General features: G+C 40.7%; 1 non-coding gene and 1 pseudogene across 1 annotated transcript; both read left to right on the top strand.

The window, feature by feature from the left end:
• On the top strand, positions 1–25,155 carry LOC115828245 (amyloid protein-binding protein 2-like; annotated as a pseudogene).
• Positions 25,156–26,586: 1,431 nt separating this feature from the next.
• Positions 26,587–26,660, top strand: trnat-agu (transfer RNA threonine (anticodon AGU)). Its single transcript has one exon. It is a non-coding gene; the product is annotated as a tRNA-Thr (tRNA).
• The last annotated feature ends 1,295 nt before the right edge of the window (positions 26,661–27,955 follow it).

Genomic DNA, 27,955 nt, shown 5'->3' with positions numbered 1-27,955 from the left:
ATGGCAGCCTTGCTCCATTGGACCCCAGAAACTCTGCACTCCAATGTCAACTGATGTTGACAATTACGGCCAATCTTGAAGAGACATCCAAGCACTCCCTGAAAATGCTCAGTTTGATGTTGACTAGAAGCTAAGGTCTATCCAACAGTTGTCACTCATTTTCACAGTTTAACCAGCTGTCTAGTTGTTCACTAGGATGGCAGGAAGTAACTAACATTACTAAAGATAGTTTCAAAAATCCTCTACTAGTGGCTTTATGCTGAGTCAGTAAGAGAAGTTATGTTTTTCAGTTTCACACACCAAAGAAAGGGGTAAACACTCAAGTTTGTCATGAGGTATGGCACGCTGGTCAAATCAAAAGTTCATGAAGCTCCACGGACGTGGTTACAAATCAATTAAGCAATAACCGGGGTGCCTTTTTAGGAGAAAGTTAAAGTTGGAGTTTCATGGTCCATAGTGGTTAAACTTCCCTGCAGCTTTTCACACCGTAACCCCTGTCCCTGGGCTTTAAATGCAATTGTTTGTCGGAACCATCTTCACATTGACCAAGGATTTTGCATGTTCTTAAGAGGGACCAACAGTAAACTAATCGTATTTCTCAATTTTAACTAAAAGGTTGTAGTGGAATTTCAATTGCGGACAACGAATTTACTCTTCAAAGTTTTATTGTGAGTTATGGGACAAATTTAGAAAATAAAGAGGGAATATTTGGATCCGCACAATTCGGGCCATTTTCAAATGTATGACGTCACCTCAGCCAGCCTAGCCCAAGTATGCACAAAGACCCAGGCTGCTGTTATGCGCAGTTGAAAGGTGGAGAATTTAAATCCCCTGTAACGTCACAATTGCCAATTACCTATTTTGACACACACATACAAAAAAAGACACAACAAAGGTAAAAGCTGAAATGAATGAATGAATGAGGCACTCCTATTTTGCTGTTATTGTTTTTCTCTAGTTATACCAGCAGGGTCCACTGTGTCAGTTTGGAGTGGAGCTCTCAGAGTTAGCAGTCTTTGCCAGAGTACTGCGGGCCCTGTGATAACCCCGCTTTATGAACACTTAGACAAACTCTTTGCACATAAACACTGTCAATGATTTTGTTGAGGTTTGTTTTATGAAAAACAAAAGGCATAAAAAGTATTGAAGTATTTAGAGATGTATTGAAAAATCTGATTTTCACCATACAGCCCACTGAATTCTCATTAATAGGGTTACTGTAATATGAATAACTTTCTCAATAAACACCTCGGAGTAAAAAAAACAGTTCAAGTAGTCTTGACATGATAATGATGTTCATATTCCATTGTGTTTCCCCAGGACTTTTCTGATCCCCTAATCCTTCTGATCCTTCTTATTGTTCTTGTAGACATCTGCTTCACCATTGCTTTCAGGCCTCCAAAATCTCTTAAACTTTTTTTTTTTTGCTTTATTCTAAATTGTTATTCATTGTGAGGGAAAAAACATTAAAACACATTAAGATAGTGTCCCTTATTACTCATCTATTACTTACCACACACTTACCTCTCTTGAGCTCTATCAGGTCCTGCAAAAGGAGACATACGCTTGATGATCGTGCGCCTTCTTTCACAACTTCTTCAATGCACCTTGAGTATTGGTCCATTAGAAGCTATTTGTGGACAGAAGGTAGATATCAGAGAGAGACCTGTAGTGGTAGTTGTTATTGTAGTAGTAGTAGTGATAGTGGTAGTAGTTTTGGTGATGTAGTAACAGTGTTATATACTGTCAAATAAAATTCACCGGAGCCCCTAGCTACCTGAATGCATTAGCTAAGAAACTGCTGAAAAATGTGTTAACTCTATTGAATGATACACAAAGGTCAATAACGTGTGGGGGATTTGTACAGTGTACAAACACGAGTGGTCTCCTCTCACATTCTTACCCTGGTACAAAAGCACACCTCCCCCAAGAACTTAATTAGCTTTTAGGAGGCCGGTCTAAGCCTTCTCATATATAAACAGTACAGACAGAAAATACCCCATTCATCCACAGGCACCTAAAAAGCCAAAGAGTAGACATTCAGGGGCTCTAAATTCAGCTGGTCACTTGTCATACAGAGTCAAATCGTCAACTGTCATATTGTCAGAGGAGTGACTGTTTACATTCTTTATTTCCCTGGTAATGCTGCCTGTACCTTGGTGATGGGCTGAAAGTCACAGTGCTACAGCTGATCAGGCCTGCATTCTGATCCTACGCAACTCATAGAATCTGTGAGCAGCTAACAAATGCAGCCAACACATGGAAAAACAAACAGCATCTTAACATCTTCAGGCATTAGCTGAAGAGCAGTGAATGGTGAATTAGTTTTTTAGGCACAATGATGGTGAAAAACATTTTCTCCTCCTTTAAAGGAGCTGTGGCAGTTTCCCTTTCCTGGGGAACAGTGCCAACATATTTTTCATCAAACTTTTGTTTTCATCTCCTGTTCTCCATGGACTTTTCCCTCCACTTGTCTGTCAAATGCTGTCTGAAAAGTGGCTCTCTGTGCAAGCTGAAGTGAGGCCCTTGGCCAAGGTAGGGAACATGGAACCATGGTGCAGTTTCTCTGGGGCAATTTATTGGGTTACATGTCTTGATCAAGGGAACAATGCCAATGTCCTACGGAGGGTTAACATCCCTGCAGCCACAAAGGCCACCAGCCCTATCCTTGGATCTTCATTCTGAGTTTAAAATGTACACGTTCATATTAACGCATCAGCAGTGAGGACGGTCCCACCAGTATAGTAAGAGTGGTGAGATTAAATACTGCATTTATGATGATGATGATGACGACTATCATTATTAGTAGTAATGGTAGTAGTAACAGTGTCACATAAAACTCACCTCAGTTCCCACACGTATAGCATATGCCCCAGTTTTGATTAGGTGGAACACACCTGGCATTAGTAAAAGTTGGGATGGAGCTGGAGGTGCAGATGGAGCTTTACCATGTAAGGCTATGTAGGAGTGAAATGTGCCATAATATACTCTCGTTCTCTAAACTATGGCACACTAATTTATACATTACAAACTGACTTTCAGGTAAGTACTTACAAATGAAAGTGATTTCTTCTCTTAACTGTAGAAAATGTAATGTTAATACCTGTGTTTGTCTCCAGGCTTATTCAAACAGGATGTTATGGCTGGTTTATTTTCAAAGCATAATTGTACCAGGACACCCTGTGGTTTGTTTTATGCTAATAAAGCCAGCCAATGTAAATTCAAGCTTTTGATTAAATCTATCATTTGCCTAAGTCTATCACCTTGTAATTCTTATAATTCTTGTAATTCTTGTAATTCACCTGTATATGTATTATATGAATTTACTGTAAAAGTATACCGCATGTGATGTTACCTGTTGCACAGTTAATTTATTTTTCCCTAATTTAATCACTGTAAAACTTTTTTATAATATGGTATTTTATTGTCAGGTCTTGTTGGCTTGCTTACTGACAAAAAAGAAAAGAAAACAAAACAAAACAAAAGACTCCTTTCTGATGAGCCATCCCTGACTGATCCTACCGCTGCCACTGTGCCCCCTCATGGACTTTGATGGTCTTTGAACCAAGAACTGGCCTGTGTGTTTCACTGAACATAAACACAAAGAAAGGGATTCATGTCATTACAAGTCAAACAACAAGCTGTTTTCCTGCGTTTGAAATGACTCCTATAACTGACAGAATCTCTTTCACTGTGCATACCACACATAATCATAAATGAACATTCACAAGGAACTTTCAAAATCTCTTCAATTTTTCTTTTTTCTCACTTTTCTTTTACTTTTTTATTTTTAGTTGTGAGGAGAAACATTAAAATGTATTAAAAGTGTTTATTCCTCTTCTGTGACTTAATACACATACTCACCTCTCTGAGCTCCATCATGTCCTGCAGCAGATAGAGGACGTGTGATGATGGCATGCCTTGTTTTACAGCTTTTTCAATGGACATTACATATAAGTCCATTTGAGACTATATGTAGAAGACAGATATCAGAGAGAGAGAGAGTTGGTCAGTGCTGATTTACACTGAACTGAATGAGATGCCAAATATACATAATTTGCGGCTCTCACACATCAGTCACAGCGATAACCTAAAAGTGATTTACCTGCATTTTGCCATCGTTAAGCTCCTGGCCGACCGTCGTCAGGAGCGTGGAGAGGCACTGTAGGCTCAGTTCACTGAACCTCTCCACAAGCCTCTCCACACATTCAAAAATAGTGAGCTTGGCAACCATCTTCACTTTGAAGAGCTCACCAAGGAATCTCACAGTCCCAATGGAGCTGCGACAAGCTTTCTGTTTAGCTGTGGCCAGCTCCTGCTTTGTCTGCTCCCCTGTAGCCTGCATGAGAGAGAGAAAGAGAGAGAGAGAGAAGAGCAATATGTCAGAAAGCTTCACATCAATCCAAAAGCTAAAATATTTCAAAAGCTCAAATACCTCAATCTGCAAATACAGCATGCAAAATAAGTGATAGAGCAAAAAGACACGGAATTCAGTGCTGATGGGATGTTTCCTGACACATCTAGGCATTTTGAGGGCTAAGGTGTATGTTTGCTCACTGTGCAGGATGGCTACCAATGCTGATGACTCTAACTGCTTGTGTACCTTATCAGATGAGAAGGTGTGCATCTCAACCTTCTCAAACTCTGCCTTACAGCGCCGAAGCAGGAGTCTGCGGAAGGTCACAGTGCTGTAGGGCCTATCTGACATGGGCACTTCTATCTGCAGTACGAAAAAGAAAAAAAAATGAGATGGGGAATATGCAGGACAGAGTCCAAGCACAGTCTACAGGAATGTTTCTTCTCTACAAATCATAAGGAACAACACCAATAAGACAAAATGGACCACTGGCATAACTCAATAATGTCTATGGGGCAAGGAGACGTATTTAAGCCCCAAGTTAGTAAAAACTACAAATGTACTTCTTATAATAGAATACTTTACTTTAGCCAAGCAGCGGCACATGCTGGCATAGAGCGCAGTGAACCCAGGTTCTTTCACAGCCCTGTTGAAGATCATGTCCACCACACTCTGGAGCCTCTCCTCGCTGTTGATGGGGAGGTCGGCCATTTGCTCCACCAGCTTGTCCAATTTCTCCGGCATCACTTTGTTTAGGATGCCGCGGACCTTGCGGAGGACTTCCTGAACGGCCATAAAGAAACAAACAAAATTCAGATTGGAACTTTGCCTGTTCAGCTGTAAGTCTGACACACTCTTACAGACACAGCTGTTAGCCACTGGTCACTGTGCGTTAGCGACCTCACCTGTGTCTCCTGGATCTCTGGATCCATATGGACAGGTTGCCTCTTCATGGCTGGCTTCCAGGCATTCTCTGCCTTTTTCAGCTCTCTCTTTTCACCTGAAGATTTCTCGGTGATGATACCGCGTGGTTGTTTGTGCTGCAGAGTAAATTCCCTAGACTGAGAGAGCGAGAGAGGAGAAAAACATGACACTCAAGCTGCTGTCCAATCACAACAACCAAGTCAACAGGTGGTGGAAAGGCCTGAACTCACACTGATCTCATCATCTTTAAAAGTTACCACACTACAACAAGCTGAATCAGTGCTATCAAGTGCTCTACAACAATAAAATATGGTTGTCTAAATATATAGTTACAGATGTACAGGGTTTACTGACACTTTGGCATTTATTAGCAATATGCGCCTGTGTGACAGGCAGAGACAAAGAGAAAGAGAGCAGGTCTGTCTTTTTGTCCATTTCTGAAGTTTTATATCTCACCTCAGCTAACTGTCTCCCTAATTTCTCCTTTGGTAGCTCAGCCAAGATGTGACTCTCCTCAGGTCCCTTGGATTTGACCTGGGAGTCCCCTGCACCACTCAGCAACTTTTCTGAAGCCTCAGTCAACTCAGAGGAGTCACTGGCTGCAGTTTGTACGAGTCTAATATCAACAGATGAAGCTGGTGGGGTACTGTTGTTCATGCTGGGAGAAGTGGTCGCCACAGCAGTTGGAGCGGGTTCAGGTTCCAGGGCCTGAACAGAGCTGTGGGTGTCGTCCTCTCCGGGCAAAATCCAATTATGCTGGACACACAAAAACATAAGGTAAAGCAGCTGACATAAGCATCTCAATCTATATTCTTAAACCTAAATGTAATCCTAAATCCAGAACAAATACACTTTCTATACAAACTGTAGAACAAATGTTACAATTACAACTAACACCCCCATACACGCACTCACCAGTCTGAGTTCCATCACGTGACGTAGCATGATGCGTGTCTCCAATGGCATCTTCACGTCATTCGGAATTTTTGAAATGACGTTGAAACAGTAGTCCATCTGGGGCTGTCCATTGAGGTTCAACAGAGGTCACATAAGGTCATGGTTGGTTCTCCATTCTCATATCATCTCATAGCCTTGTTAAAAATGACTTATCCAGGCAATGCCATTATTACAAAATCCATTTAGACAAAGATACCATAAGGAATAATGTTTCTGCAATCAGCACATTACACCAAGCGATCGACATCTTATGGTCAGAATGACTTTGTCTTTAAGAGATTTAGGACAGATAATGTGTCAGAAAAGAACTCAAAGGAAAAATTCTTAAAGGTGCTTACCACAACATCTGCACCATCTTTTTTGGATAATGAACTAAGACAGATGCCAAATACCTAATATTTACCATCCCCCTCACGCCTCTGTACTAGTCGTAACTCAAAGGTCACTTACCTTCATTTTTGGGGTGTCCAGGTCTTTGCCAACAGCCGTTAACAAAGTGGAGAGGCACACTGCACTCTCTTTACTAAGGCTCTGCAGCAGCTTCACCACGCATCCAAGCACGACTCTCTCAGAAATCATGTTCATCTTAAACAGTACGCTGATGAACCTGATGTTTCCGGTGGAGCGGCAGAGAGCTCTCTCTTTAGCTTTTGCAAGGTCCTTCTCAAGCTGCTCCTGCTCGTGCACCTGAGTCAGGATGAGGGAGAGAAAGAGGAGCAGGGTGTCACAAAACCTTACCATCATTCCAAATGGCTCAACACCATCCACAAAGTGTCAAAAAGTCATATCATTGAATCCAATCCTGAGGAGAAGTCCCCCAGTAAGTCATGGACTTTTAACAAGGACTGAGCTCTATGTCTTAGCGTTCTTAAGGACGGGTACCGTTGTTGCCAAGTCCAGCTGCCTCTTCTTCTTTATTACAACTGGGTCGTGGACCTCATCCCTTTCAAACTCCGCCTTGCATCGTCTCAGGAGGAGTGTGTGGAAAGTCACCGACCTCCCGGGCTGGTAGGCCACAGGTACTTCAAGCTGCAATACACAAAGACAGAATGAGAGACAGGAATATGCAGGACGGAGAACAAGTGTATGATTGAGACAAATATGTTTGCTTTTTGCTTCAGAGAGTCTCGTTCCAGACGTGCTGGCGAAGGCACGGATCTGAACGACTCGGCCTGAATGCCGTTGGGTTCATGGTCCCGCCTGGGCAACAGCCAGTTATGCTGAACACAGAGATACACAGACAGGTGAATGCTCAGGAAAAACACATCAATTACACATACATGTACATTCCTGAACCCACATGTAATCACAAAACTGTTACAAACTTTCAAATACACTCTGAAACTCTTCATACACATTCAAAACAAATGGTAGAAGAATGTTATGTCACACCGATGTGATTTCACTTTGAGTCAGTTTTGTCACATGAATCAGAATGATTCAATATTTGTATCCAATTTTCAAACTAAGCAGTTCTATGCAATTGTAGACTCCTATAGAGGTTGTAATATGCCTGTTTGTGTGATTGTATATACATATTTATGAGTCTAAGTGACAATTTAAAGAAGTCCACAGAGGTACCAGCTTGCTCCATCCCAGCAACTTGAAGCTGCACTATAGCAACAGAGAATTAGGACTTGGAGCAAGTGCAGCTTACAAAAAAAAAGTTCACATTACAAGTCTATCTCCCATCACAAAACATACCTTAGCCAGGGAGTGGCACATTTTCGCAAATACATTACATAAGGCTGTCTCCTCCATGGCCTTCTCATGGATGACAGCCACCAGCATTTGCAGCTTCTCCTCAGTGTTCACCGAAAGGGCCATCAGACGAACCATTAACTCGTCAAATTTGTTGGCCGTCACTTTGTCCAGGATGATGTTCACCTTATGGAGAAGCTTCTGAAAAGTCCCAAAAAATTCAACTTATAACCTCATCTTCTCAGCTGCAAGTCTTACACACTGTTGTTTGCCACTGGTCACTGCACATGGGCGACCTCACCTGTGTTTTTTGGTGCACTCCATTGCCTGTGACACATTCCTTCAGGACTGTCTTTTTCCGTTCCACTTTTTCAGTCAAGCATTCACCTGGAACATCCGTGGGCACTTGCTGTGTGCCAAAGTTGGTGAACTGAGAGAATGAGAGGAGAGAAGAACACTCAGGCTCTCGTCCAGCTGTGTAGTAAACTGTGATAAGCTGAGTCAATTCAACTGTATTAAAATGACTAAATTTACTTGTGCAGTTTTAACAGACAGATTATGTATGAATATAAACATTTTAGACCTGGCTTGGGGTGCGTGTGTGCATGTGAGTGTCTGTATGCTTGTGAGTCAGTTTGCATATCTCCATGGTGTCATGACTTACTTCAGGTCTCTGGCCGTCTGCTGTTCTTTTGAAAAGGTCTGCGAAAGTGCGCCTGTCTTTCAGCCCCTTTGAGGTGATTTCGGCTTCAGTAGCGGTCATTGGAGAGGCTAGCACCTTCGCAAGATCAATAGAAAACTTCAGTCTTTTATTCTGATTCTTAGCAAGTCTAAAATACTTTTACTTGTGCTGTATAAATCATCAAGTACTGGCGACCTCACCTGTGTTATTTTCATGTCCTCATTAAGGGAAACGTCGCTAATAATTCGTGAACTCATTGTGAGTTGCGCTTTTGGAATCTAGGATAGGAAAATATAAATACATAAATAGATAGATAGATAGATTTCACAGCGAGTTGAGTAAAGAACGACAAACACACCTTACCTATTTCTCAGTAAATGAATCTCACCGTGTCCGTCGATTGAGGTCGCTCTGCTTCGAACTTGAAAGCCTACAGCTTTATTACGAACTAGAATAGAACGTTAACGTCACGTCACAATCACCTTTAATTCCATATCATTTTAGTACGGTTTTAGGGGAACCATAACCACTTGATCAGTAAACAAACAAACAAATAAATAAGAACCATTTATTTATTCATTTTTTATCAAAATGAAGTATACATTTATTTCCCTGCTTTTTTAATCGCTTGTCTACAGTCTTCCACAAATTAAAGTTGCATAGCACATTCATAACAAATACATAACAACTTCTTAAACATCCTTGTTTTTAAGCTGCTTGTCAAAAGTGGATAATTACATATCAAACAGCAATATAATGTAGCCTACTGTATATAATGTTTCCCCCCAACAGTTTATTCTGCTCAGTATGAATCGCCTTTGTCCAAAAGTATAAAACATGAATCATTCAAAACGTAGGTTGATGTTGTCGGTGTTCTTCTTATCGAGTTAGGACAAGCCACTAGTTATTCCTGAAACGTTATCTTTCAATAAGAAATTAATTTGTTAACCGCCGACATGTATGAATACATAACATAAAAGATGTGAGCAAATGCTCTTTATCGATTTAAATAGGTTAAAGTTTAGTATAATTCAAGCTTCATTGTAATGCACTAAACTCAGACTATTGCTGTGAATAAAAATGTCGGACGTTAACTACGTTTACTCGTGAAATGCAATTATATTCTTTTGCCACAAGATGTAAACATTACACCAGAGTGTTGTTAGGGTATGGCATTTAATGTCGCCATAAGAACAGTGGGAGAAGAGCTTTTGAGTTGTGTTAATTTGTCTTAATTATTTCAGTTCATTTCTAAATTACTTTATAGTTTATGTGTAGAGCCATGTTTTTGTTTAAGTTTAGTCGAGATGAGATTTCAAAAGCAGACACGAGAGTTATGAATTTCTCACAAACGTGATAAATGACACTTTGATATGATCTAAATTCTTGTAAGAAAGAGAGAAATCTGGGATTCATATTTATTGATGAACATTTAGGCACGAAATAGTTTACCATCCATGCTACCAGACCAAGACGAAGACCTAGTCGTACTTGTGATTAGGAGCCTCTACGTAATCTCCCACACTGGCATCAGCTCACGTTAGACCTTTGCTGACTCTGACAGGTCTAGTGGCAGCTGTCTCACAGAGGTGCTGATTATACGAGCTAACAGTGATAGAGTGGCTCCCTCTAGTGGTAGAGGGTCGAGTTGCAGCCATGGATACTTCTCGTGCTTGTTAGACTGCCTCCTGCAAAAGGTTTTCCCATTTCAGATTTAATATGGAAGCCTCGCTCCATTGGACTCCAGAAACTCTGTTGTTGACAACTATGGCCCATCTCAAAGAGACATCCAAGCACTCCCTGAAAATGCTCTGTTTGATGTTGACTATGAGCTAAGGACTATCCAACAGTTGTCACTCATTTTCACAGTTTAACCAGCTGTCTAATTGCTCACTAGGATGGCAGGAAGTAACTAACATTACTAAAGATAGTTTCAAAAAGCCTCTACAAGTGGCTTTATGCTGAGTCAGTAAGAGAAGTTATGTTTTTCAGTTTCACACACCAAAGAAGGGGGTAAACACTCAAGTTTGTCATGAGGTATGGCACGCTGGTCAAATCAAAAGTTCATGAAACTCCACAGACGTGGTTACAAATCAATTAAGCAATAACCGGGGTGCCTTTTTAGGAGAAAGTTAAAGTTGGAGTTTCATGGTCCATAGTGGTTAAACTTCCCTACAGCTTTTCACACCGTAACCCCTGTCCCTGGGCTTTAAATGCAATTGTTTGTCGGAACCATCTTCACATTGACCAAGGATTTTGCATGTTCTTAAGAGGGACCAACAGTAAACTAATCATATTTCTCAATTTGAACTAAAAGGTTGTAGTGGAATTTCAATTGCGGACAACGAATTTACTCTTCAAAGTTTTATTGTGAGTTATGGGACAAATTTAGAAAATAAAGAGGGAATATTTGGATCCGCACAATTCGGGCCATTTTCAAATGTATGACGTCACCTCAGCCAGCCTAGCCCAAGTATGCACAAAGACCCAGGCTGCTGTTATGCACAGTTGAAAGGCGGAGAATTTAAATCCCCTGTAACGTCACAATTGCCAATTACCTATTTTGACACACACATACAAAAAAAGACACAACAAAGGTAAAAGCTGAAATGAATGAATGAATGAATGAGGCACTCCTGTTTTGCTGTTATTGTTTTTCTCTAGTTATACCAGCAGGGTCCACTGTGTCAGTTTGGAGTGGAGCTCTCAGAGTTAGCAGTCTTTGCCAGAGTACTGCGGGCCCTGTGATAACCCTACTTTATGAATACTTAGACAAACTCTTTGCACATAAACACGGTCAATGATTTTGTTGAGGTTTGTTTTATGAAAAACAAAAGGCATAAAAAGTATTGAAGTATTTAGAGATGTATTGAAAAATCTGATTTTCACCATACAGCCCACTGAATTCTCATTAATAGGGTTACTGTAATATGAATAACTTTCTCAATAAACACCTCGGAGTAAAAAAAACAGTTCAAGTAGTCTTGACATGATAATGATGTTCATATTCCATTGTGTTTCCCCAGGACTTTTCTGATCCCCTAATCCTTCTGATCCTTCTTATTGTTCTTGTAGACATCTGCTTCACCATTGCTTTCAGGCCTCCAAAATCTCTTAAACTTTTTTTTTTTTGCTTTATTCTAAATTGTTATTCATTGTGAGGGAAAAAACATTAAAACACATTAAGATAGTGTCCCTTATTACTCATCTATTACTTACCACATACTTACCTCTCTTGAGCTCTATCAGGTCCTGCAAAAGGAGACATACGCTTGATGATCGTGCGCCTTCTTTCACAACTTCTTCAATGCACCTTGAGTATTGGTCCATTAGAAGCTATTTGTGGACAGAAGGTAGATGTCAGAGAGAGACCTGTAGTGGTAGTTGTTATTGTAGTAGTAGTAGTGATAGTGGTAGTAGTTTTGGTGATGTAGTAACAGTGTTATATACTGTCAAATAAAATTCACCGGAGCCCCTAGCTACCTGAATGCATTAGCTAAGAAACTGCTGAAAAATGTGTTAACTCTATTGAATGATACACAAAGGTCAATAACGTGTGGGGGATTTGTACAGTGTACAAACACGAGTGGTCTCCTCTCACATTCTTACCCTGGTACAAAAGCACACCTCCCCCAAGAACTTAATTAGCTTTTAGGAGGCCGGTCTAAGCCTTCTCATATATAAACAGTACAGACAGAAAATACCCCATTCATCCACAGGCACCTAAAAAGCCAAAGAGTAGACATTCAGGGGCTCTAAATTCAGCTGGTCACTTGTCATACAGAGTCAAATCGTCAACTGTCATATTGTCAGAGGAGTGACTGTTTACATTCTTTATTTCCCTGGTAATGCTGCCTGTACCTTGGTGATGGGCCGAAAGTCACAGTGCTACAGCTGATCAGGCCTGCATTCTGATCCTACGCAACTCATAGAATCTGTGAGCAGCTAACAAATGCAGCCAACACATGGAAAAACAAACAGCATCTTAACATCTTCAGGCATTAGCTGAAGAGCAGTGAATGGTGAATTAGTTTTTTAGGCACAATGATGGTGAAAAACATTTTCTCCTCCTTTAAAGGAGCTGTGGCAGTTTCCCTTTCCTGGGGAACAGTGCCAACATATTTTTCATCAAACTTTTGTTTTCATCTCCTGTTCTCCATGGACTTTTCCCTCCACTTGTCTGTCAAATGCTGTCTGAAAAGTGGCTCTCTGTGCAAGCTGAAGTGAGGCCCTTGGCCAAGGTAGGGAACATGGAACCATGGTGCTGTTTCTCTGGGGCAATTTATTGGGTTACATGTCTTGATCAAGGGAACAATGCCAATGTCCTACGGAGGGTTAACATCCCTGCAGCCACAATGGCCACCAGCCCTATCCTTGGATCTTCATTCTGAGTTTAAAATGTACACGTTCATATTAACGCATCAGCAGTGAGGACGGTCCCACCAGTATAGTAAGAGTGGTGAGATTAAATACTGCATTTATGATGATGATGATGACGACTATCATTATTAGTAGTAATGGTAGTAGTAACAGTGTCACATAAAACTCACCTGAGTTCCCACACGTATAGCATATGCCCCAGTTTTGATTAGGTGGAACACACCTGGCATTAGTAAAAGTTGGGATGGAGCTGGAGGTGCAGATGGAGCTTTACCATGTAAGGCTATGTAGGAGTGAAATGTGCAATAATATACTCTCGTTCTCTAAACTATGGCACACTAATTTATACATTACAAACTGACTTTCAGGTAAGTACTTAGAAATGAAAGTGATTTCTTCTCTTAACTGTAGAAAATGTAATGTTAATACCTGTGTTTGTCTCCAGGCTTATTCAAACAGGATGTTATGGCTGGTTTATTTTCAAAGCATAATTGTACCAGGACACCCTGTGGTTTTTTTTTATGCTAATAAAGCCAGCCAATGTAAATTCAAGCTTTTGATTAAATCTATCATTTGCCTAAGTCTATCACCTTGTAATTCTTATAATTCTTGTAATTCTTGTAATTCACCTGTATATGTATTATATGAATTTACTGTAAAAGTATACCGCATGTGATGTTACCTGTTGCACAGTTAATTTATTTTTCCCTAATTTAATCACTGTAAAACTTTTTTATAATATGGTATTTTATTGTCAGGTCTTGTTGGCTTGCTTACTGACAAAAAAGAAAAGAAAACAAAACAAAACAAAAGACTCCTTTCTGATGAGCCATCCCTGACTGATCCTACCGCTGCCACTGTGCCCCCTCATGGACTTTGATGGTCTTTGAACCAAGAACTGGCCTGTGTGTTTCACTGAACACAAACACAAAGAAAGGGATTCATGTCATTACAAGTCAAACAACAAGCTGTTTTCCTGCATTTGAAATGACTCATATAACTGACAGAATCTCTTTCACTGTGCATACCGCACATAATCATAAATGAACATTCACAAGGAACTTTCAAAATCTCTTCAATTTTTCTTTTTTCTCACTTTTCTTTTACTTTTTTATTTTTAGTTGTGAGGAGAAACATTAAAATGTATTAAAAGTGTTTATTCCTCTTCTGTGACTTAATACACATACTCACCTCTCTGAGCTCCATCATGTCCTGCAGCAGATAGAGGACGTGTGATGATGGCATGCCTTGTTTTACAGCTTTTTCAATGGACATTACATATAAGTCCATTTGAGACTATATGTAGAAGACAGATATCAGAGAGAGAGAGAGTTGGTCAGTGCTGATTTACACTGAACTGAATGAGATGCCAAATATACATAATTTGCGGCTCTCACACATCAGTCACAGCGATAACCTAAAAGTGATTTACCTGCATTTCGTTAAGCTCCTGGCCGACCGTCGTCAGGAGCGTGGAGAGGCACTGTAGGCTCAGTTCACTGAACCTCTCCACAAGCCTCTCCACACATTCAAAAATAGTGAGCTTGGCAACCATCTTCACTTTGAAGAGCTCACCAAGGAATCTCACAGTCCCAATGGAGCTGCGACAAGCTTTCTCTTTAGCTGTGGCCAGCTCCTGCTTTGTCTGCTCCCCTGTAGCCTGCATGAGAGAGAGAGAGAGAGAGAGAGAGAGAGAGAGAGAGAAAAGCAATATGTCAGAAAGCTTCACATCAATCCAAAAGCTAAAATATTTCAAAAGCTCAAATACCTCAATCTGCAAATACAGCATCCTGAATAAGTGAAAGAGCAAAAAGACATGGAATTCAGTGCTGATGGGATGTTTCCTGACACATCTAGGCATTGTTAATGAGGACTAAGGTGTATGTTTGCTCACTGTGTGTGATGGCTACCAATGCTGATGACTCTAACTGCTTGTGTACCTTATCAGATGAGAAGGTGTGCATCTCAACCTTCTCAAACTCTGCCTTACAGCGCCGAAGCAGGAGTCTGCGGAAGGTCACAGTGCTGTAGGGCCTATCTGACATGGGCACTTCTATCTGCAGTACGAAAAAGAAAAAAAAATGAGATGGGGAATATGCAGGACAGAGTCCAAGCACAGTCTACAGGAATGTTTCTTCTCTACAAATCATAAGGAACAACACCAATAAGACAAAATGGACCACTGGCATAACTCAATAATGTCTATGGGGCAAGGAGACGTATTTAAGCCACAGTTTAGTAAAAACTACAAATGTACTTCTTATAATAGAATACTTTACTTTAGCCAAGCAGCGGCACATGCTGGCATAGAGCGCAGTGAACCCAGGTTCTTCCACAGCCCTGTTGAAGATCATGTCCACCACACTCTGGAGCCTCTCCTCGCTGTTGATGGGGAGGTCGGCCATTTGCTCCACCAGCTTGTCCAATTTCTCCGGCATCACTTTGTTTAGGATGCCGCGGACCTTGCGGAGGACTTCCTGAACGGCCATAAAGAAACAAACAAAATTCAGATTGGAACTTTGCCTGTTCAGCTGTAAGTCTGACACACTCTTACAGACACAGCTGTTAGCCACTGGTCACTGTGCGTTAGCGACCTCACCTGTGTCTCCTGGATCTCTGGATCCATATGGACAGGTTGCCTCTTCATGGCTGGCTTCCAGGCATTCTCTGCCTTTTTCAGCTCTCTCTTTTCACCTGAAGATTTCTCGGTGATGATACCGCGTGGTTGTTTGTGCTGCAGAGTAAATTCGCTAGACTGAGAGAGCGAGAGAGGAGAAAAACATGACACTCAAGCTGCTGTCCAATCACAACAACCAAGTCAACAGGTGGTGGAAAGGCCTGAACTCACACTGATCTCATTATCTTTAAAAGTTACCACACTACAACAAGCTGAATCAGTGCTATCAAGTGCTCTACAACAATAAAATATGGTTGTCTAAATATATAGTTACAAGATGTACAGGGATTACTGACACTTTGGCATTTATTAGCAATATGCGCCTGTGTGACAGGCAGAGACAAAGAGAAAGAGAGCAGGTCTGCCTTTTTGTCCATTTCTGAAGTTTTATATCTCACCTCAGCTAACTGTCTCCCTAATTTCTCCTTTGGTAGCTCAGCCAAGATGTGACTCTCCTCAGGTCCCTTGGATTTGACCTGGGAGTCCCCTGCACCACTCAGCAACTTTTCTGAATCCTCAGTCAACTCAGAGGAGTCACTGGCTGCAGTTTGTACGAGTCTAATATCAACAGATGGAGCTGGTGGGGTACTGTTGTTCATGCTGGGAGAAGTGGTCGCCACAGCAGTTGGAGCGGGTTCAGGTTCCAGGGCCTGAACAGAGCTGTGGGTGTCCGTCCCTCTCGGGCAAAATCCAATTATGCTGGACACACAAAAACATAGAGGGATTCAAAGCAGCTGACATAAGCATCTCAATCTATATTCTTAAACCTAAATGTAATCCTAAATCCAGCACAAATACACTTTCTATACAAACTGTAGAACAAATGTTACAATTACAACTAACACCCCCATACACGCACTCACCAGTCTGAGTTCCATCACGTGACGTAGCATGATGCGTGTCTCCAATGGCATCTTCACGTCATTCGGAATTTTTGAAATGACGTTGAAACAGTAGTCCATCTGGGGCTGTCCATTGAGGTTCAACAGAGGTCACATAAGGTCATGGTTGGTTCTCCATTCTCATATCATCTCATAGCCTTGTTAAAAATGACTTATCCAGGCAATGCCATTATTACAAAATCCATTTAGAAAAAGATACCATAAGGAATAATGTTTCTGCAATCAGCACATTACACCAAGCGACCGACATCTTATGGTCAGAATGACTTTGTCTTTAAGAGATTTAGAACAGATAATGTGTCAGAAAAGAACTAAAAGGAAAAATTCTTAAAGGTGCCTACCACAACTTCTGCACCATCTTTTTTTGATAATGAACTAAGACAGATGCCAAATACCTAATATTTACCATCCCCCTCACGCCTCTGTGCTAGTCATAACTCAAAGGTCACTTACCTTCATTTTTGGGGTGTCCAGGTTTTTGCCAACAGCCGTTAACAAAGTGGAGAGGCACACTGCACTCTCTTTACTAAGGCTCCGCAGCAGCTTCACCACGCATCCAAGCACGACGCTCTCAGAAATCATGTTCATCTTAAACAGTTCGCTGATGAACCTGATATTTCCGGTGGAGCGGCAGAGAGCTCTCTCTTTAGCTTTCGCGAGGTCCCTCTCAAGCTGCTCCTGCTCGCGCGCCTGAGTCAGGATGAGGGAGAGAAAGAGGAGCAGGGTGTCACAAAACCTTACCATCATTCCAAATGGCTCAACACCATCCACAAAGTGTCAAAAAGTCATATCATTGAATCCAATCCTGAAGAGAAGTCTCCCAGTAAGTCATGGACTTTTAACAAGGACTGAGCTCTACGTCTTAGCGTTCTTAAGGACGGGTACCGTTGTTGCCAAGTCCAGCTGCCTCTTCTTCTTCATTACAACTGGGTCGTGGACCTCGTCCCTTTCGAACTCCGCCTTGCATCGTCTCAGGAGGAGTCTGTGGAAAGTCACCGATCTCCCGGGCTGGTAGGGCACAGGTACTTCAAGCTGCAATACAGAAAGGCAGAATGAGAGACAGGAATATGCAGGACGGAGAACAAGTGTATGATTGAGACAAATATGTTTGCTTTTTGCTTCAGAGAGTCTTGTTCCAGACGTGCTGGCGAAGGCACGGATCTGAACGACTCGGCCTGAATGCCGTTGGGTTCATGGTCCCGCCTGGGCGACAGCCAGTTATGCTGAACACAGAGATACACAGACAGGTGAATGCTCAGGAAAAACACATCAATTACACATACATGTACATTCCTGAACCCACATGTAATCACAAAATTGCTACACACTTTCAAATACAGTCTGAAACTCTTCATACACATTCAAAACAAATGGTAGAAGAATGTTATGTCACACCGATGTGATTTCACTTTGAGTCAGTTTTGTCACATGAATCAGAATGATTCAATATTTGTATCCAGTTTTCAAACTAAGCATTTCTATGCAATTGTAGACTCCTATAGAGGTTGTAATATGCCTGTTTGTGTGATTGTGTATACATATTTATGAGTCTAAGTGACAATTTAAAGAAGTCCACAGAGGTACCAGCTTGCTCCATCCCAGCAACTTGAAGCTGTACTATAGCAACAGAGACTTAGGACTTGGAGAAAGTGCAGCTTAGAAAAAAAAAGTTTACATTACAAGTCTATCTCCCATCACAAAACATACCTTAGCCAGGGAGTGGCACATTTTCGCAAATACATTACATAAGGCTGTCTCCTCCATGGCCTTCTCATGGATGACAGCCACCAGCATTTGCAGCTTCTCCTCAGTGTTCACCGAAAGGGCCATCAGACGAACCATTAATTCATCAAATTTGTTGGCCGTCACTTTGTCCAGGATGACGTTCACCTTATGGAGAAGCTTCTGAAAAGTCCCAAAAAATTCAACTTATAACCTCATCTTCTCAGCTGCAAATCTTACACACTGTTGTTTGCCACTGGTCACTGCACATGGGCGACCTCACCTGTGTTTTTTGGTGCACTCCATTGCCTGTGACACATTCCTTCAGGACTGTCTTTTTCCGTTCCACTTTTTCAGTCTGACATTTACCTGGAACGTCTGTGGGCACCTGCTGTGTGCCAAAGTTGGTGAACTGAGAGAATGAGAGGAGAGAAGAACACTCAGGCTCTCGTCCAGCTGTGTAGTAAACTGTGATAAGCTGACTCAATTCAACTGTATTACAATGGCTAAATTTACTTGTGCAATTTTAACAGACAGATTATATATGAATTTAAACATGTTAGACCTGGCTTGGGGTGCGTGTGTGCATGTGAGTGTCTGTATGCTTGTGAGTCAGTTTGCATATCTCCATGGTGTCATGACTTACTTCAGGTCTCTGGCCGTCTGCTGTTCTTTTGAAAAGGTCGGCGAAAGTGCGCCTGTCTTTCAGCCCCTTTGAGGTGATTTCGGCTTCAGTAGCGGTCATTGGAGAGGCTAGCACCTTCGCGAGATCAATAGAAAACTTCAGTCTTTTATTCTGATTCTTAGCAAGTCTAAAATACTTTTACTTGTGCTGTATAAATCATCAAGTACTGGCGACCTCACCTGTGTTATTTTCATGTCATCATTAAGGGAAACATCGCTAATAATTCGAGAACTCATTGTGAGTTGCGCTTTGGGAATCTAGGATAGGAAAATATAAATACATAAATAGGTAGATAGATAGATAGATAGATAGATAGATAGATAGATAGATAGATAGATAGATTTCACAGCGAGTTGAGTAAAGAACGACAAACACACCTTACCTATTTCTCAGTAAATGAATCTCACCGTGTCCGTCGATTGAGGTCGCTCTGCTTCGAACTTGAAAGCTATGCACTTTTCATCGCCTACAGCTTTATTACGAACTAGAATAGAACGTTAACGTCACGTCACAATCACCTTTAATTCCATATCATTTTAGTACGGTTTTAGGGGAACCATAACCACTTGATCGGTAAACAAACAAACAAATAAATAAGAACCATTTATTTATTCATTTTTTATCAAAATGAAGTATACATTGCATAGCACATTCATAACAAATACATAACAACTTCTTAAACATTCTTGTATTTAAGCTGCTTGTCAAAAGTGGATAATTACATATCAAACAGCAATATAATGTAGCCTACTGTATGTAATGTTTCCCCACAACAGTTTACTCTGCTCAGTATGAATCGCATTTGTCCAAAAGTATAAAACATGAATCATTCAAAACGTAGGTTGATGTTGTCGGTGTTCTTCTTATTGAGTTAGGACAAGCCACTCGTTATTCCTGAAACGTTATCTTACAATAAGAAATGAATTTGTTAACATGTAGGAATACATACGGAAAAAATGTGAGCAAATGCTCTTTATCGATTTAAATATGCTAAGGTTTAGTATAATTCAAGCTTCATTGTAATGCACTAAACTCAGACTATCGCTGTGAATAAAAATGTCGGACGTTAACTATGTTTACTCGTGAAATGCAGTTATATTCTTTTGCCCCAAGATGTCAACATTGCACCAGAGTGTTGTTAGGGTATGGCGTTTAATGTCGCCATAAGAACAGTGGGAGAAGAGCTTTTGAGTTGTGTTAATTTGTCTTAATTATTTCAGTTAATTTCTAAATTACTTTATAGTTTATGTGTAGAGCCATGTTTTTGTTTAAGTTTAGTCGAAATGAGATTTCAAAAGCAGACACGAGAGTTATGAATTTCTCACAAACGTGATATATGACACTTTGATATGATCTAAATTCTCGTAAGAAAGAGAGAAATCTGGGATTCATATTCATTGATGAACATTTAGGCACGAAATAGTTTACCATCCATGCTACCAGACCAAGACGAAGACCTAGTCGTACTTGTGATTAGGAGCCTCTACGTAATCTCCCACACTGGCATCAGCTCACGTTAGACCTTTGCTGACTATGGCAGGTCTAGTGGCAGCTGTCTCACAGAGGTGCTGATTATATGAGCTAACAGTGTTAGAGTGGCTCCCTCTAGTGGTAGAGGGTCGAGTTGCAGCCATGGATACTTCTCGTGCTTGTTAGACTGCCTCCTGCAAAAGGTTTTCCCATTTCAGATTTAATATGGAAGCCTCGCTCCATTGGACTCCAGAAACTCTGTTGTTGACAACTATGGCCCATCTCGAAGAGACATCCAAGCACTCCCTGAAAATGCTCAGTTTGATGTTGACTATAAGCTAGGACTATCCAACAGTTGTCACTCATTTTCACAGTTTAACCAGCTGTCTAGTTGCTCACTAGGATAGCAGGAAGTAACTAACATTACTAAAGATAGTTTCAAAAAGCCTATACAAGTGGCTTTATGCTGAGTCAGTAAGAGAAGTTATGTTTTTCAGTTTCACACACCAAAGAAGGGGGTAAACACTCAAGTTTGTCATGAGGTATGGCACGCTGGTCAAATCAAAAGTTCATGAAGCGTCACAGACGTGGTTACAAATCAATTAACCAATAACCTGGGTGCCTTTTTAGGAGAAAGTTAAAGTTGGAGTTTCATGATCCATAGTGGTTAAACTTCCCTACAGCTTTTCACACCGTAACCCCTGTCCCTGGGCTTTAAATGCAATTGTTTGTCGGAACCATCTTCACATTGACCAAGAATGTTGTCTGTTCTTAAGAGTTTAGGCATTATGAACAACGGTCAAATCATAAAGCAGGTTACAGGTGACCGCTTTATTCTTTGTCTCCAGGGACCAACAGTAAACTAATCATATTTCTCAGTTTGAACTGAAAGGTAAAAGCTGAAATGAATGAATGAATGAATGAGGCACTCCTATTTTGCCGTTATTGTTTTTCTCTGGCTATACCAGCAGGGTCCACTGTGTCAGTTTGGAGTGGAGCTTTCCGGCATCACATAATAAGTATTATGTACCATATTTGCCATGTGATAACCCTGCTTTATGAGCACCTAGACAAAACATAAACACTGTCAATGATTTTTTGAGGTTTGCTTTACGAAAAACAAAAGGTATAGAAGGTATTGAAGCATTTAGAGAATTATTGAAAAATCTGATTCTCACCCAACAGCCCGCTGAATTCTCATTAATAGGGTTACTGTAATATGAATAACTTTCTCTATAAACACCTCAGAGTAAAAAACAGTTCAAGTAGTCTTGACATCTTAATGCATTTAACAACAATGATGTTCATATTCCATTGTGTTTCCCCAGGACTTTTTTGATCCCCTTCTTATTGTTCTTGTAGACATCTGCTTCACCATTGCTTTCAGTCTCTTATGGAACACGGTGTGAAAGTGGTTTCAAACCTTGCCAATTCCTTCTGCTGTAGATGCTCCTACTTAGCTGAATCCGACACCCACGTCAAAGAGAAAGCTGCTCAGTTTGGGTTTGTTTTAGGGTTAGGGTGTCTCGCCAAACTGTTTTCCGGATCTCTTGGGAGTGTGTGTGGATGCTGTTGGGTTTATGGAAACAGTTGTCTTGGTGCAGTTCATATTTGAGATGATTCTGTGAAGCTGGAGTTGTGGACATTTTTAAAGTGGTCTGTCCCCCTTCGAGTGATTTCATGTCAGATGCTGGTCGGTATGGCGACACAGAGAAGATCTTTCTGGAATGCCTGCAGCTGTGCTCTCTACAGGATGAAGTTCTGCATTGCATTGGTGTTGTGTTTTTGATTGCTGTGTTAGGTGAGTTACACCTTTCACATAATGTAGTCACACATCAACAAACTGTCATTCATATGCAATTCATGCACGTAATACAGAAACTGAAAATATGTCTTGAGTTTTTTATTATTATTGTTCTTGCTAGACTGCTTCATTTCTGAAATGGCAACTGCAAATACCATCCAGGAGAGGACACAGCTAAGCTGGCTCAGTCGTATAATTGATAAACTGGCGAAATGTGGTCACCATGCCAACAAAGCAGCGTTGTACTAGGAACTTTGTACACTTCTCTTCACCAAGAGCTGTCATGACGAGGTATTTCAGCAAATAAAACATTCATTTGGACTTCAGGTTCATTTGTTTTATGGTAATTTATGTAATGTAATACTCTGTTTTCTTCTTTTTCTCAGGCGTACAGGTGGTGTGTATGGGCTGTGAAGGAGATTAATGGGATTGGGATTAATGGGATTTTGCCTGTTAAAGTAGTGGTAGACGCTCTCAGACAAGCCTCAAAGGTAAAGATGCTGTCATTCTGTTGTTCCATGGAAATTTTTTTTTTCTTCAGTTTTGTAGAAGGTTGAAAACTATTTTGTGGGCCTTGTTAAGATAATTTTCTGTTTTTTACTACACAAAGTCATTTTTATTGTCTTTTAAAATGAAATTTGTTGTTTATCATAATGCTTAGTCTTAGCTACATGCTCTTACAGGCTTGTGTTGTCAAGAGAGAGTTCTGGGAGGCAGAACAGCTGATAAAACTTGTTGTATTACTGGCACGGTCAGTTCAAAATGATTGATGTCTTTCAATGTAGGTATATAGGCAATAGGTGATTTGTTATTTTTTAACATGGCCCAATGGACACTTGCACTACTCTATAGCATGTATCTGGGGATGGCAGGTTAACAAGGGGGATGCATTTTAGTCATTATGCTGACAAGGGGGGATGGCATCCCCCTCATCCCCCTACAAATCGCTTACTGTATATAGGTATTTGTTTTTGCCTTAAGCCCTACCTCATATTTAAACTGCATCTTTTTGTCTTTTTAGGGAACATTTTTGTCATAAACATCCAAAAATTTTCTGACACTCGCCTTGATTATGGCTTTTACTGACTAAACGTTGATAACATCTGCCAGTCTGTGGCAGTTTACCAGGTGAGTCTGAGCGTTTCAAGTTTGTCCTGTTTTGCGTATACTTACATATAGATTTTTCCAGTGCATGTTGACGCTGATTGTATCTTCCTATTCCAGACACCTCTTGACATCCGGCAGTCAGTTGTTGGAGGATGGAACATCCACGTAGCTACTGCACATGAAGACCTTGCTTATGTTCCTCTTATGTTCCTCAGTACAGCTCTGGCAAACCTGACAATGCATTGTGTGTACTCATTTAACTTCAGCTCAGTTCTCAGTTTGAGATGATTGTTTTGATGAGTATAATATTCCAACCTGAGATTTCTCTTTTAACGTTTTGTGCTTGTCTCTTCTCCTTTCATTTTGCAAATTTGAGAAAAACATTGCTACTTCAGTTGGAACAGAGCCCGCAAATAATGAGCAGTTCATTTCTTATGATAAATATTTAAACTTGTTGAAACCTGCTGAATTTCTTTCACACATTTTATTTAGATGCACTATTCTCTTTTCGGTTATCTACTGCTGAAATGTTCAGCCACAAAATGAGTCTCACAGAAAGATTTAGTGGTGCGGGTATTTTGATTTATTATGAGTTGTGTTGCGGTGTTTTCATATTCCATGCTGAATGTGCCATAGACATCATCACGCACATTCTCCCAGAAGATCATCTAATGCTGACCTCCTCCAAAAGAGTGAAAGGTAGTGTTTTTCATCAGTCCACAGCTCTGCCTCCCATGCCCGCTGTTTAGTTAATCTTGATGCGTTTCGGACTGAGTTCCTGACCTTTCACCAAAATACAGTGGCCTGGTAAATTAAGTCTCGTTGCAGTGTGTTTTTCCCGGCTCTGATACTGGAGGAGATTGTAACAGGCTGCCATATTAAAGAAGCTGAAGAGAAACTACTTCAAGAAGCTCATGATCTCCATCTCTCCTTCCTCTGGCTGGCCAGAAAAGCTTTTGGCCAGTTTAACGCCCAGACAGCGAAACGCTACGGCAACCTGGGCCGACTGTATCAGTCCATATGCAAGTGTAAAGTGAGTAGACTGTCTCCACTTTTTACCATCGAACCAGAAAGACAATTCTCACTCAATTTCAGTCATGTTAGCAGTCCTGCAAGAACCTTTGTTTATGTATCTCATGATGCATTGAGTAATTTGTGTGATAGATTCATTTAAAACATGAGAATTTGTGTCACTGTATAATTAAGCCTGTTCCAGTTTGCAATGTTTGTGTTGCTCTCGCTCTCTTGATCAGGAGTCTGAGGAGATGCACATTAAAGCCATTGAAATCAAGGAGCAGCTGCTGGGACAGGGGGATTATGAGGTGGGCCTGTCTGCTGGTCACCAGGCCTCTCTCTACAACTACGGCATGAACCAGTGCAAAGACGCAGAGAAACTCTATCTGCACTCCATTGCTGTTGGTGAGGTTGTGAATTAGCGCTGTGTAGTCTACTCTCTTACATTTTTCTCCTGCTTTATGTTTCCAACTTTTTTTTTTTTTGCAACCCCTTCCTTTTGACGGGAAAGAAAACGCTCAGTGAAGGCTACAGTGGATTAGAGGTTCACTACAATTAAACTGTATATTAATTAAACTGTACAACTCTGTAGGGAACTACAAGAAAGTCTTTGAATACCACAATATCATGTCCAGTTGGAACAGACTGAGAGACAGGCAGTATACTGTGTCCAAAGTTATAAAGGAACATCAGCAGCACCTCCCCGGGCCACTGATGAGGTGGTACAGTCCTTCTTACTATCACAGAGCCATGAGACTGAACCACCTGCTTAAACACATTCCTTTTGCCTGGACGCACTCTCTTATTTAACCACACAACAAAAAGAAAACCCTCAGGAGCCTGAGCTGTGTTGCTTACTGACATTGGATTAACAGCAGTGAGATGACAGATTGAGTGCAAAGGCCTATGGAACACGAGAAATCCAGCTTCCTGGTTCCTTATCACAAAGCCTGTTCGGAGGCATTCCTCCTCCTCTTGTTAAAAGTAAAGTCCTTTCTTTATGTTCTTTCATTGCTTTAAATAACCCATAATTCCATAGCAAGTCGGGAAGCTGTCCACACAGCAACATGTATTTTAGGCAACTTGATTTTCAATACTTTTTTTGCCTTACGTTCTTATACTTGCGTTTTCCATTTTTTTTAGGATGCAAGGTTTTTTGTTTTGCTTTGTTTTTAATATCATTAATGAATGTGGTTGAATATGTTCAAAATTTCTCTGGTTCACGTCTGAAGCAGTCAGTTGATTCAGGAAATGCAGTGCTGTGTTTGATAGGCAAACCCAGCCTGGACATTTCTGTTCACTGAACACGACGGACACAATTGTTGAATTTAGACAACAATGTCTGTTTTGTACTTTAACTTTTCCTTTGAAACGAGTGTGTCTGAAGTACCAAGTATGTTTACAGACCTCAGCAGCCCGGCCAAAAATGAAGAGTACTGCCTGGTCCCCGAGGGATGCCTTTCACTTGTTAGAGTGGGTGCAACTGAATAATGCTTACAGCTATGTGTGGGGGCCAAACATTTCCCTCTGTTGGTTCACCTTACAAAGAGTCTGTTTCTTTTGTGTTATTTTTAATGGATCTTACCCTTCCTCTCCGCAGCTGCCCTTTTTCTTCATCACGTCCGATTCCGATACAGTGACTTTAATAATCTGGGAGGCTCCAGTGTGTTGTACATCCTCCTATTTTTAGCTGGCACCTTCGGCAGACAAGGTTGTCAAAATTCTGGAGCCACACAAGCGTCCCACCCCGGTCCAAAAGAAAAAAAGAAAGGGGAAATGTGTTTAGTTTCAAATGTATCACAGTTGGCTGAATCATGATTGGATATATTTAAATCAGTGAAAAAGGTGTGCAGTTGAGTCACACGTTTTAGAATGTTGCCTTTTTTAGATTTGGCGTAGCACAGGGAATTGATCTGAGTCACAGATGCATCTTTCCCGCTGGAACCGTAGCCGTCTCTTCAGTCAAGAGCTATTCATGAGGTGGAGGCGTTGATGGAGTTAGTGGTAGACCGTGATATATTGCTTTTGTTATATTGAGTCGCTTTATGTTTTCTTCCCTACTGAATATGTGCATAGTGTTGGTAGACACTCCATATTATCTGTCTCACATATTTAAATGATTTACTTTTTTGTCGAGTATTTTGTGAGAAATATGTGTTCTCAGACAAAAGTTAACACTGCCCTTTATTAAAACAGGCAGACCAGGTGCCATGGCTTAGTTGGTTAAAGCGCCTGTCTAGTAAACAGGAGATCCTGGGTTCGAATCCCAGCGGTGCCTCATGGGCTTGTGACTGGAGGGTTGCCGGTTCTATTCCCAGCCCAACAACCACAGCTGTGTGCCCTAATGCTTAACCCCAATGCTCCCTGGGTGCAAGGAATGCTGCCCACTGCATCTGGTGTGTGTGTGTTCACTACTGGTGGATGGGTTAAATGCAGAGGACAAATTCACTGTTCACAGTGTGTGTGTGCAATCACAGAAACTTAACTGAAGTAGTTTTTGTAACTGTGTAAAAGCAATACTGATTGTATGTTTTGTAAATTTGTCTCCATTTATGAAGGTTCATGGTATACTTCTGTAAAAATTTGAGTTTGTTTGAATACCTTGAGTTTGTGGCGTAATGAACTACGGTTTATGAATTTATATTTCTGGTGAGATGACGACAAACTGTTATGATTTCACTTGTGTGCTTCACAAAATGTGAAATTGCTTTAAGTTTTGAGTTTTTGTCACTCTGCAGCATATATGTGAAGAAATGACACCAATTAATTTTTGGTAGTGTTTTGCACATTTTGATAATGTGTGAATGAGACACTGCACAGAAATTGAGAAAGTAAGAAGTGGAGTTATGTCTGGAAACAGTGCACCTTGTTTGTAATCATGGTTGCAGTCCTTTAACTCTGTTGAAAACATTTATCAAGAAATTGTGAAGTATATGATCAGTGGTCTATTTCATATGTCTATTGTCATATGTTGATTTTTTTCTTCTTTCTTTTTTCCCCCTCCTTTGCTTGTTCCTACTACTTTAGCCTGTTTGCTGTGTTCCAAAGTTCCAACAGAGGGTGATAGTGAGGTTTGCACTCTGTTATGAGGATATACAAATGATATTTGAGTGGAAATTTTGTTTAAACTTGGTCTTCAAACTGTAAACTTTAAATGACCTCTGTATTACTCACTGTGTTTAGGAAAACATTGTACGAATAGATTTCCCTTTAAGTTTCCAGTTTTGACTATTCTCAAATGTGGGAAAACCATTAGATCTGTCTTTACTGTCAACAAAGGGCCACAGAGAAAGTTTATGCATAGAACTAAAAAAGAGTTAAAATGGGTGGAATATGTAATGCAGTATTGCACTACATTTCCATAGCTGCAGTATATAAAATCAGGTCAGTTGGATCTTGTAATTAAACTTGTTTACAGCCACCATCTGCCTCCTCAGTCATTTGATGATGACTGTATATGGTTGTGTATTTTTTAATATGGAGGATCTGTGGTATTGATATGTCAATTTTTCATTCATTAAACATTTACATCATGACATTATAACATCATAACATTCATTTAAACACCCTTTT

Source organism: Chanos chanos, chromosome 15 (genome assembly GCF_902362185.1).
Source record: "Chanos chanos chromosome 15, fChaCha1.1, whole genome shotgun sequence".
Lineage (NCBI taxonomy): Eukaryota > Metazoa > Chordata > Actinopteri > Gonorynchiformes > Chanidae > Chanos > Chanos chanos.
Note: the sequence above shows the minus strand (reverse complement) of the source record. Positions and strands in the feature narration are given on the sequence as shown.